Consider the following 12282-nt stretch of genomic DNA (forward strand, 5'->3'; position numbering starts at 1 on the left):
TTCCGATGTAGGAGATATTAAGAGCCACAGATTCAATCCCTGGGTCGGGAAGATCCCCTGACGAGAGCATGGCAACCTACCTGGAGAATCCCATGGACAGAGGAGCCTGATGGGCTACAGTCCCTGAGGTCTCAAAGAGTCAGACATGACTGAAGTGTCTTAGCACACACAAACTCCAAATCATGGTCCTATTGTTTGCCATAGAGATTGTAGGGAATTATCTAGGTAAACAAGCAAAATTCTCTTCACAAACCTCAAGAAAAAATAAAATTTATGGAAGAACACAGAGGGTAGGGAAAAAAGGAGGCCCTCATTAAGGTCTGGGGTTAAGAATTGGGTTCAGAAACTGGGATTGCTGTTTTGGTTCTGTAATGCTTACCTATCTCTCTGCCTACAGACTGCCTTTTTCTGGTTCTCTGTAGCTCCAGTTCTCCATGCATTCCAGCTCCACTGCCAAAAGTCACTGGAAATTCTTCATTAACATTTCAAGTTTCTGTGAGAAGGCATTGGGTTAATCAAGCTTGGACCAGGTGTCTACCTCAACTGTGGGCCAAATAGCACGACTAAATAAGCCCCTGTTTCTTACCTGAAATTGACAGCTCAAATAGAAAACTCACTGAGAAAGAAGCAAGAGAGTGGGAAGGGAATTCTAGGATTCACTAGGGTACTAGATCTATATAAAGGTATGCTCATTATCTTCTCCAAATATAAACCAACAACTTCTTATGTATTTGACAACACTATGTTCCAAGAAATGTTAGAATATATTCTTGATACATTCACATATAATTCTCATATCAAACATGTGATTTAAGTATCAAGATTATGCTCATTTTGTGGATAGGAAATAAAGTTTCAAATATTTAATAAATTTTCCAGAGGTCATGTGCTAACAGGGAGCTACTTTTTTATTCTGTATTTGTCTTGTCACCACTTCCTTCAGAGAGAGTTGTGTGTTTTTTGTTGTTGTTGTTTTTAATCTCTTGAAACACTTAGCTCAGTGTCATGAATAGAGCAGGTAAGCAAATAGATTCAGTGAATTAAATTAAATGTTAAAAAAATAAACAGGTAATTTCAATCTTTACTTTGTAAATATGGTATAATATAGATTTATGGAGAAATGCTGCAACTGTTTTTATATTTAGATTGGCCTTTTCTGACTATGCTAAAATAGCTATATTCAAAAGTTTTGAGATTATCCTGCTTTTCAAATGAGCAGTTCCCCATAGTGAACTGGAATAGATAAACTAATTCATTTCCATGCCAAAGCACTTTAAATAAAGAACAATAAAAGTACTGCACATTATTGTAAAAGTCTTACATGAGTTGTTTGTTTTTAAATGTACTTATTGGGACTAGTTTCAATTTATTGTTGAAAAAATAATTTGTATTAAATCAGCTTATTTGAATCACAGAAAACTAAGAAATTAAATCTTTTGAAAGAATATTTTCAAGACTAATGAGATATTTCAGGGGAAAACCTAGTCATATGATTTAAGGAACAAATTTCCTTCTTGCTTGCATAAATGCTAGTGGAATTTACTAAGGATTTACTATAATATTTGCTAAGATTAGATGAGCAGGTGTGGCACATTATATTTCATTAATGTTAGTGACCACCTGAGCTTAAGGAAATGGTTTTTAACTTGAATGTCATTCAGACATATTTTTCAAACCTTTATTTCATCCAAATCCTCCACAGGCCATCAGGGGTGTGCTTACCACTAATCAGGATGGGAATTATTGCAAACAGTATGCTTAGGAATAAACAGAGGTAGTATCATGACTTTCATTTTGCTGAACTATATTCAGGGCCGTACAAATCACGTTGGATTCCAAAATGTTTGATCTGATCTATTTGTGAAGACAACAATGGGAGAAAAAACGCAAACTGTGAGTGTCCATCTGATTGATGACCTGTGTTCAACTTCTACGATGGTGAGCAAAAGTCAAACTGATCAGCCAAATAATATCCTGAGAGACATTAATCACACAGTGTTAGGGATGGAAGGGACCTTAGGGATCACCTGGTGAATGCCCTCACTTAATAATTTAGTAAACCCAGCCTCATAGAGAATGCAGTGTACTCAGTGTTTCACTTCGAGTTATTGGAAAAGCCAAGCTGAAACTTAGTGTTCCCTCCCTCTAAACCATTGTCTTTTCAGTTAGCAATTTTTGAGACATGGGTTAGAGAACGGAAGGATGATCTCTGAGGAAGGATTGGGGCAGTGGGGAAATGCTGCTGCTGCTAAGTTGCTTCAGTCATGTGCGACTCTGTGCGACCCCATAGACAGCAGCCCACCAGGCTCTACCATCCCTGGGATTCTCCAGGCAAGAACACTAGAGTGGGTTGCCATTTCCTTCTCCATTGCGTGAAAGTGAAAAGTGAAAGTGAAGTCGCTCAGTCGCCGCCAACTCGTAGCGACCCCATGGAATGCAGCCCACCAGGCTCCTCCATCCATGGGATTTTCTAGGCAAGAGTACTGGAGTGGCTTGCCATTGCCTTCTCCGGGAGAAATGTTAGTTCCTGTGATATTTTAATGAATGATTAATTTTTGCATAGTGCTCTATCCATGGTGTCTACCTGAATATTTACATACAAGAGACCAAGAAACAATCACAGGAGGTGAAAAGTTAGTTCCATTTTCTCCAGGCCATTTTCAATTAATTGTCTCATGTAATATGTTTGGATCTTGTGCTGAGAGTACACCTATCTTTTTCACATTAATATAAAACTTTATTTATTTAGTGGAGTGCTGGAGCTGCCCCATACCCATATAGGGCAATAGTTAGATTCTCAGGAATTGTATGATCTAGTGGTTAAATACAGGAATTACTAAAAATTAAATTATATAAAATTACAGTGAAATAAATTATGTTTCAATCATAGAACTAAAATACTCACAACTCATCATTTCCTGTTTATTTTACTGTGTGTGTGTGTGTGTGTGTGTGTGTGAGAGAGAGTCTATGTGTTGGGTTTCTGTGTGTTAGTTGCTCAGTCGTGTCTGATTCTTTGTGACCCCATGGACTGCAGCCTGCAAGGCTCCTCTGTCCTTGGGATTTTCCAAGCAAGACTACTTGAGTGGGTGGCCACTGCCTTCTCCAGGGGATCTTCCCAAACCAGGGCTTGAACCCAAGTCTCCTGCAGTGCTGGTGGGTTCTTTACCATCTGAGCAACCAGGGAAGCCTTTACTATGTTTTACTGGTCTTTATTATTATTCACTATTTACTATTTTACTAGTATTTTGAGGTTAATTATGTCTATCCTTACCTATATGATAGAAACACTACACAGTTAGCTACAGAAATCCCTTCCCAGCATCTATTCAGTCATGTACATTTGGCAGTCTGAAATCAGCCACAATGAGAGTATTTATACCAGGGAAACCAGCAAACACTACAAGCCAGGGCTTGATACCTTGATTTTTTTCTACTCCCAGAGAGCTGATTATTGCATTTACTAGCATGCCACTGCTGATAATCTACTTATATTCCACCTTGCACCTTAAGAATTTGAGATCTCAAGTCAGCTACTACTTAATAAAAAGTCCTAACTTAGCTGAATACATTTCAATTTTTTAGGAGGCTGAGGAATGTTTGTGTATTTATTCATAGGATGTGATAGTTTGATACAGTGGCAGGGAACTGGGCTATGGAGACAGATAGACCAAAGTTTCAATCCTGTTTCTGTGAACTTGTGACTTTGCTTAATCTCCTAGACTTTAGTTTACTTATACATTATATATTATACCCATACATACCCATACCCAGTAATACCTATCTTGTAGTGATGTTTTGAAGGTTAAATAGGACAAACAACATAAAATACTTGAAACTTTGGTTGAATTCACACACAATTAATATAATTAATACAGTCTTATTCCATAGTAACCAGAGAAATTTCTGTTATCTAAAAACTGCAATAGTAGCAACAACATCAAAATAAGTTTCTATATCAGCCTCATGTTTATGAATTTGAATTTGAACTCAAGATGGTATGAGTACAGGAGTGTTGAATGTGGCTGAACATTATCCACAGAGGTCACAGCTATGGAAGAAGCAATGACCCATAAATACTGGCACCATGATATGGAACCTCTGTAATGAAGTGGAGCAGACCCACTAAATCTTTGAGTACATCATGCATATAGAAACATAGGCTTGGATTAGCTTCATCAAAGTGTGAATACAAAGTAGGTGGCAACCACTATTGAGCCTGTGCGCTGCAACTACTGAAGCCTACACGTTGTAGGGCCCTCGAGCCACAACTCCTAAAGCCCACTCCCCACTAGAGCCAGCAGGCCACGACTATTGAGGCCACATGCGGCAACTACTGAAGCCCAGGCACCTAGAGCCTGTGCTCAGCAACAAGAGAAGCCACAGCAATGAGAAGCCCATGCACTGCAACTAAAGAGCAGCCCCCACTCTCTGCAACTAGAGAAAGCCCAGGCACAGCAACGAAGGCCCAGTGCAACCAAAAATAAAATTAATAAGCTAAAAAAACAACATAGGTGCCGGCCTACTTCCCAACCATCACTCCTCCCACAAGTGTATTAAAGAGTTCCCTGTCCGTCCTCATGACGTTTCATCTCTATTTACAGAATTCTATGTAGTAAAGCAGCAGATTTATGAAAATGTCATTGCAGCTTTTTTTTTTTTTTTCAAAGTAAGTACCCTGGAGATTTTTGTAATAACTCTTAAGCCAGTTGTTACTCTACAGCAGTACCATGTTATAGGTAGAAATAAAGGCCAGTTGATCAGAAAGCAGACATTGAGATTTTCTTCAGAAAAAGCAAATTGCCACAGAAACACACAACAGGGAATATTATATTTGAAGGTATCTCTGCACTTCCAGCCAGAGAGTGTCTGACTTCACTACCTGATATGGTCGCTGAAATTATATTGACAATGAAAGCACAGCATACGCTCTTGGGTATGCCTAGCTCTGGCTATAAGGTGCCGTGTTTTTGAGAAGTGACTGTATCAGGGACTGGAAAGAACAAGCAGAGATTTTCAAGAATGTAGCTTGGCCCTGAGATAGATGAAAAAAAAAAAAAAAAAAGAGCATCTGGAGAGAAAAAAAGCAAAGGGCTACAAAATGGCTAAGGGAATAGCTTTTGTTAGGGATCAAGTGTATTCATAGGGTTGCAAAGAGTCAGAAACGACTGAAGCAACTTGACATGCAAGTGTATTCTAAGTCACTGCTTCACTGCTCATTTTCAAGCCCACAATTCCTATATAAAACCTGATACATTAGCAGTTTCTCTAAAACTTTTATCCCTTTCTTTTCTCCTTAAGTCTTCTCCCACTCAGATAAAGTTCTTGCACTTGAATATAGGGCTATTGACCTACAACTCCCACCTAGAGCATTTTTGCTGAAGAACCTAATCTGAATCATTCAAGCAGCCAGGAAAATATGCCTATGTTTGTTCTCCCATTCCACTGCAATTCAGGCATATGGGCAATCAATATAGAGTGTGAATAGCAGGAGCACGCTTGGATACACATCTCTACCGGCCTGAGTTACCACCTCCCAAATAGCTTCAAAGGCTGGTGATGATTCTACAATGACAAAATCACCACTATTTACTATGCCCACTTGGAAAATCATTTTTAGCTCTCATAGTCCATGGTCCCATGCTGCTGCTAAGTCACTTCAGTCGTGTCCGACTCTGTGCGACCCCATAGACAGCAGCCCACCAGGCTCCCCCGTCCCTGGGATTCTCCAGGCAAGAACACTGGAGTGGGTTGCCATTTCCTTCTCCAATGCATGAAAGTGAAAAGTGAAAGTGAAGTCGCTCAGTCGTGCCCGACCCTTAGCGTGGACTGCAGCCCACCAGGCTCCTCTGTCCATGGGATTTTCCAGGCAAGAGTACTGGAGTGGGGTGCCATTCTTCTCCAAAACCTGCTAATCCCTCTGATAGGGCACTGATCCCTAATTTGTGGGACTGGAATAATTTTTACTATTTCCCTACTTATCAGTAACTTATAAAATATCTTAATCTAGTAATTATTACAGATTTATTTATAATATATTTGCAAAATATGTATTCTAAAACAAAACATTTAACTCAAGCCTTAGGATCATTTCCTGTTCATGGACATCCCCAGTGGCTTATACATAAAGTGAGACTTAGTTTAGTGGTTTTCGAGACATTTGAAAAGTGTTGTGGCAAAGCATAGTGCAGATTCTATTAACAGTTTCTGTTTAAACTGTGGTGTGGGCAATCATCCTTTCATCCTTTGTTTTTATCTAAGATCTGAGCTGTTTGAATCATAGTGTAACCTCGAAATGATAAGACCACAATAAAACCACCAGAAATATCTTATAGGATGAAAGAATTCTATAAACACCCATAAACTCCAAAAACACTGATTGAATTTTCTTTGGAAGACCAAACTGAGTGTGAGTACAGAGAATAAGATAAAGAACTGCTTTCTGCCAGTTTAAAGCTCCTAGGGGATCTCTGTGTGTAATATTCTACATACTGTTAAAATGGTGTGTGTGAGTGGGTACACAATACCAATGTATGATTATTTCAGAAAAAGATCAGATTGTGTCAGTAGTGTTCAGTTCTAATTTTTACTTATATTGGACAAAACAACAATTACTCCTTAGGTTCCTCATCAGTAAAATGACAATAAATTAGACTTCTCCAAAGCTCTCAGGAATTCAAACAACTATGCAAATGGAAAATCTCTTTCTTGGTATTTCAGTATCTATATTGAGATCTGCACTTTGTCCTCTGCAAAATATTCCACATAAAACCATATAGATTCACCCCCTGGAGTCCTTTTTCAGTTCTCCTGTACCGGAATGGAAAGGGAAGGATCACTTCTCAGAATTCTTATTCTAGTTGAAAATGGTTGAGACATCAGATGTGGCATTTTCCCCCCTTTCAGCATAGAATTTGGTGAATTGAGAAGAAGCCTTTGTAGGAGTAGTGTTTAACTCTATGTTCACTAGATCATCTTTTAATGGATTATAGTCTAAGAAAGTTTGTGAGTGTAAGTTAAGGAGAGGGAGAAAAAAGTTAACATATCAACTTTCTGAACACCCACACTTTTAAAAATAAATAAGAATCATATAGCAAGAGGTAAATCCAATTATTTTAACTAGTGAGTGTGCACAAAACAAGACTATTTATAAGAAATGCATGAAAATATTAATGGCTTACCCAAGCTATCCTCATATTCCAAACTCCTGGAATTGCTACATTTTAAAATTGGTAAATAAAACATCTTAAATTGACTTGCATGTATTAGAATTGTTTAAAATGGGCCAAAGAACTAAATAGACATTTCTCCAAAGAAGACATAAAGATGGCTAACAAACACATGAAAAGATGCTCAACATCACTCATTATCAGAGAAATGCAAATCAAAACCACTATGAGGTACCATTTCACACCAGTCAGAATGGCTGCAATCCAAAAGTCTACAAGTAATAAATGCTGGAGAGGGTGTGGAGAAAAGGGAACCCTCTTCCACTGTTGGTGGGAATGCAAACTAGTGCAGCCACTATGGAGAACAGTGTGGAGATTCCTTAAAAAACTGGAAATAGACATGCCTTATGATCCAGCAATCCCACTGCTGGGCATACACACTGAGAAAACCAGAAGGGAAAGAGACACGAGTACCCCAATGTTCATCGCAGCACTGTTTATAATAGCCAGGACATGGAAGCAACCTAGATGTCCATCAGCAGATGAATGGATAAGAAAGCTGTGGTACATATACACAATGGAGTATTATTCAGCCATTAAAAAGAATACATTTGAATCAGTTCTAATGAGGTGGATGAAACTGGAGCCTATTATACAGAGTGAAGTAAGCCAGAAAGAAAAACACCAATACAGTATACTAACGCATATATATGGAATTTAGAAAGATGGTAACAATAACCCTGTGTACGAGACAGCAAAAGAGACACTGATGTATAGAACAGTCTTATGGACTCTGTGGGAGAGGGAGAGGGTGGGAAGATTTGGGAGAATGGCATTGAAACATGTAAATATCATGTATGAAATGAGTTGCCAGTCCAGGTTCGATGCACGATACTGGATGCTTGGGGCTGGTGCACTGGGACGACCCAGAGGGATGGAATGGGGAGGGAGGAGGGAGGAGGGTTCAGGATGGGGAACACATGTATACCTGTGGTGGATTCATTTTGATATTTGGCAAATCTAATACAGTTATGTAAAGTTTAAAAATAAAATAAAATTAAAAAAAAAAAAAAATAAAATGTATATTGTTTTGAACATTTGAGCTTCTAGACATACTGAACTAATATGTTGCAAGTCATTACACTAGTGGATATGTCCTTTTTTTTTTTAAGATTTTTATTTAGAGCAGTTTTATTCACAACAAAATTGAGAGAAAGATTAAAGATTTCCCATATACCTCTGTCCCACAAACAGATAGTCACCCAATTATCCAATTATCAACATCTCCCACTAGACTGCTGCATTTTTACTATGGATGAACCTACATTGACAGATCATAGTGACTAAAGGTCCATAGTTCACATTAGAGTCACTCCTGGTGCTCTACAATCTACACATTTGGACGATTTTAGTATTGACTGTATCCACCATAATACTATCACAGTATATTCATTGCCCTAAAAATCCTCTGTGCCTGCCTAATCTTCTTTGTCCCTAACCCCTAGAAATCACTGATCTTTTTACAGTCTCCATAGTTTTGCTTTTTCAGAAGGTGATATAATTGGGATCATATAGTATTTAACATTTTCAGATTGACTTCTTTTATTTCCTATTATACATTTAAGGTTCCTCCATGTCTGTTCAGTCGCTCAGTCATGTCCGACTCATTGTGACCCCATGAATCGCAGTACACCAGGCCTCCCTGTCCATCACCAACTCCCAGAGTTCACTCAGACTCAGACTCATGTCCATCAAACAGCTATGTCATCCAGCCATCTCATCCTCTGTCGTCCCCTTCTCCTCCTGCCCCCAATCCCTCCCAGCATCAGAGTCTTTTTCAATGAGTCAATTCTTCGCATGAGGTGGCCAGAGTACTGGAGTTTCAGCTTTAGCATCATTCCTTCCAAAGACATCCCAGGGCTGATCTCCTTCAGAATGGACTGGTTGGATCTCCTTGCAGTCCAAGGGACTCTGAAGGGTCTTCTCCAACACCACAGTTCAAAAGCATCAATTCTTCGGCACTCAGCCTTCTTCACAGTCCAACTCTCACATCCATACATGACCACAGGAAAAACCATAGCCTTGACTAGACAGACCTTTGTTGGCAAAGTAATGTCTCTGCTTTTCCATATGCTATCTAGGTTGGTCATAACTTTCCTTCCAAGGAGTAAGCGTCTTTTCATTTCATGGCTGCAGTCACCATCTGCAGTGATTTTTGAGCCCCCCAAAATAAAGTCTGACATTATTTCCACTGTTTCCCCATCTATTTCCCATGAAGTGATGGGACCGGATGCCATGATCTTCGTTTTCTGAAAGTTGAGTTTTAAGCCAACTTTTTCACTCTCCTCTTTCACCTTCATCAAGAGGCTTTTTAGTTCCTCTTCACTTTCTGCCATAAGGGTGCTGTCATCTGCATATCTGAGGTTATTGATATTTCTCCCGTCAATCTTGATTCCAGCTTGTGCTTCTTCCAGCGCAGCATTTCTCATGATGTACTCTGCATATAAGTTAAATAAACAGGGTGACAATATACAGCCTTGACGTACTCCTTTTCCTATTTGGAACCAATCTGTTGTTCCATGTCCAGTTCTAACTGTTGCTTCCTGACCTGCATACAAATTTCTCAAGAGGCAGGTCAGGTGGTCTGGTATTCCCATCTCTTTCAAAATTTCCCACAGTTTATTGTGATCCACACAGTCAAAGGCTTTGGCATAGTCAATAAAGCAGAAATAGATGTTTTTCTGGAACTCTCTTGCTTTTTCCATGATCCAGTGGATGTTGGCAATTTGGTCTCTGGTTCCTCTGCCTTTTCTAAAACCAGCTTGAATATCTGGAAGTTCACGGTTCACATATTGCTGAAGCCTGGCTTGGAGAATTTTGAGCATTACTTTACTAGTGTGTGAGATGAGTGCAATTGTGCAGTAGTTTGAGCATTCTTTGGCATTGCCTTAATATTTCACTCCACCCACTTCTTACTTGCTTGGTTTCTGAGGAGAAGCCAAATGTAATTGTTTTCTTCCTCTACATGTAAGGCATTTGCTAACTTGCAAGCAGCCACCTACAAGTTGAGGAGCACAGCAGATTTCTAGCAGTCACAGAGAGCTGAAAACATAGAAACTGGAGTTCAAGTCCCACCCAGATGAAGCCCCCATGATAAACAACTTGGATTTTTAGTTGAAACTCCTGACTAATAATATAATACTAAGAGAAGGTAAGAAATTTACAAAATAAGCTGGAAACCTGTATCTAGTCAATTCAATCTTAGCTTGAACTTAATCTTTCCCTAGCCTAAAGTAAATTCTTGTTCGAAAGATGACATCATGCAGAACCCCAAAGAGGTTTTTTTTTTTTTAACACACAATGGTTGGCATCAATAAAAATGTATTAAAATCAATAAAAGCCAAAAGAAATTAAAAGACGGTGTCAAATAAAGTTAGGAGCAATAAACACTGAAATAGAAAAGAAATGCACAATATAGAAAAATTGACAATGACAAAATTGGTTCTTAGAAAAAGTAACAAATCTCTAAAATGTAAGAAGAAAGTAGTGGAGACAGAAGAGAAGGAGGAGAAGGAGGAGGAGGAGGAAGCACAGCAGAAGAAGGTGGTGAAAGAGAAAAGACAGAGAGAGAAGGGGAGGAAGAAGGGAGAAATAGAGAGGAAAAAAGGCTTACAGGTAACAAAAATGAAAGGTGGTCAGCATTATAAGTCCCACAGATATTAAAAACACATAAATACACTTCAAATAACTGTGTATCAAAAATTTTAATTTGAATTAAATTAGAAAAAAATTTGAAAAATCGCTAATTTTGATTATCATGGCATTAGGGAATTTGAACCCTTTTTTCAAAAAGAGAAGAAAATCTTCTCAGAAATACAACTATAAGTCTGAACTGCTTCTCTGAGGAATCCTTGCAAATAGTCAAGAAAGCAATACACTAATTATGTACCAACTGTTTCTAAGGGAAAAAAAATAACACTTTCCAATTCTTCACATCATATTAGAATAAACTTTAGAGTAAAATTCTTAAAAGATGTTATCTAAAGGAAGAATAAAAAAACCCTTTAAATACTTGGGAAATTTTTTTAACAAAAGATACAGTACTTTTAAATACTGAAATTACATATCTGTGAGGGGATAGAATTAAATACTGGAAATAAGTCTTGTTGTTCTTCAGTCACTAAGTCATGTCCAGCTCTTTGCAACCCCAGGGACTGCAGCACACCAGGCTTCCCTGTCCTTCTCTATATCCCAGAATATGTTCAGATTCATGGGAATAAGTCATTCACCTCAAATTATCTGTGCATTCAATGCAATCAAATAAATACCCAAATAAGTTTTTAACATTGACAATATTATTCTAAAAATTACTTTAGGTATAAAGTACCAAGATTTACTAAGACAATCTTGAAGAAAACAAAGTTGAAGAACGTGTAGTAACAGAAATTATGCTTTATTACAATGTTCTCCTATGGAAAACATTGTGGGTTTTGACACCAGGAAATTTAAAAAGATCAATGAATCAGATTAAGGTATCCATAACATTTATGTGAGAACTTGATTTATGATACATAATTCAAGACAAAGCAGTGGAAAAGGATGTTCTTTGCAAAGAACGTGTTGGCTCAATGGGATAGCCATATAAAATATAACGGATCTTGGCCACTTCTACACCATATACGAATACCAGTGCCAACTGGATCAACTGGATTATAAATCTAAAACTGAAAAATAAAATCATAAGTTTTTAAGAAGCCAGGCTTTTAAGCTTTTTAAGAAGCCAGGCTTCAACACTACATGAACCGAGAACTTCCAGATGTTCAAGCTGGATTTAGAAAAGGCAGAGGAACCAGAGATCAAATTGCCAACATCTGCTGGATCATCAAAAAAGCAAAAGAGTTCCAGGAAAACATATAATTTTGCTTTATTGACTAGGGCAAAGCCTTTGACTGTGTGGACCATGACAAACTGTGGAAATTCTGAAAGAGACGGGAATACCAGACCACCTGAATTGACTCCTGAGAACTCTGTATGCAGGTCAGGAAGAAACATTTAGAACTGGACATAGAACAACAGACTGGTTCCAAATAGGAAAAGTAGTACATCAAGGCTG

General features: G+C 38.3%; 1 long non-coding RNA gene across 3 annotated transcripts in view; it reads left to right on the plus strand.

The window, feature by feature from the left end:
- Window positions 1-594: 594 nt before the first annotated feature.
- The window catches only part of LOC129657466 (uncharacterized), a 28868-nt gene continuing 17180 nt past the window's right edge, over window positions 595-12282 (plus strand). For 2 of the 3 annotated variants that reach the window (XR_008716747.1, XR_008716746.1), the window contains exon 1: window positions 1800-1893. This is a non-coding gene — a long non-coding RNA (uncharacterized LOC129657466). Of the gene's footprint in view, window positions 684-1799; window positions 1894-12282 lie in introns of those variants that run through there. The other variant, XR_008716748.1, reaches the window with a different exon arrangement.

This window comes from Bubalus kerabau, chromosome 7 (genome assembly GCF_029407905.1).
Source record: "Bubalus kerabau isolate K-KA32 ecotype Philippines breed swamp buffalo chromosome 7, PCC_UOA_SB_1v2, whole genome shotgun sequence".
NCBI classification, from domain to species: Eukaryota; Metazoa; Chordata; class Mammalia; order Artiodactyla; family Bovidae; genus Bubalus; species Bubalus kerabau.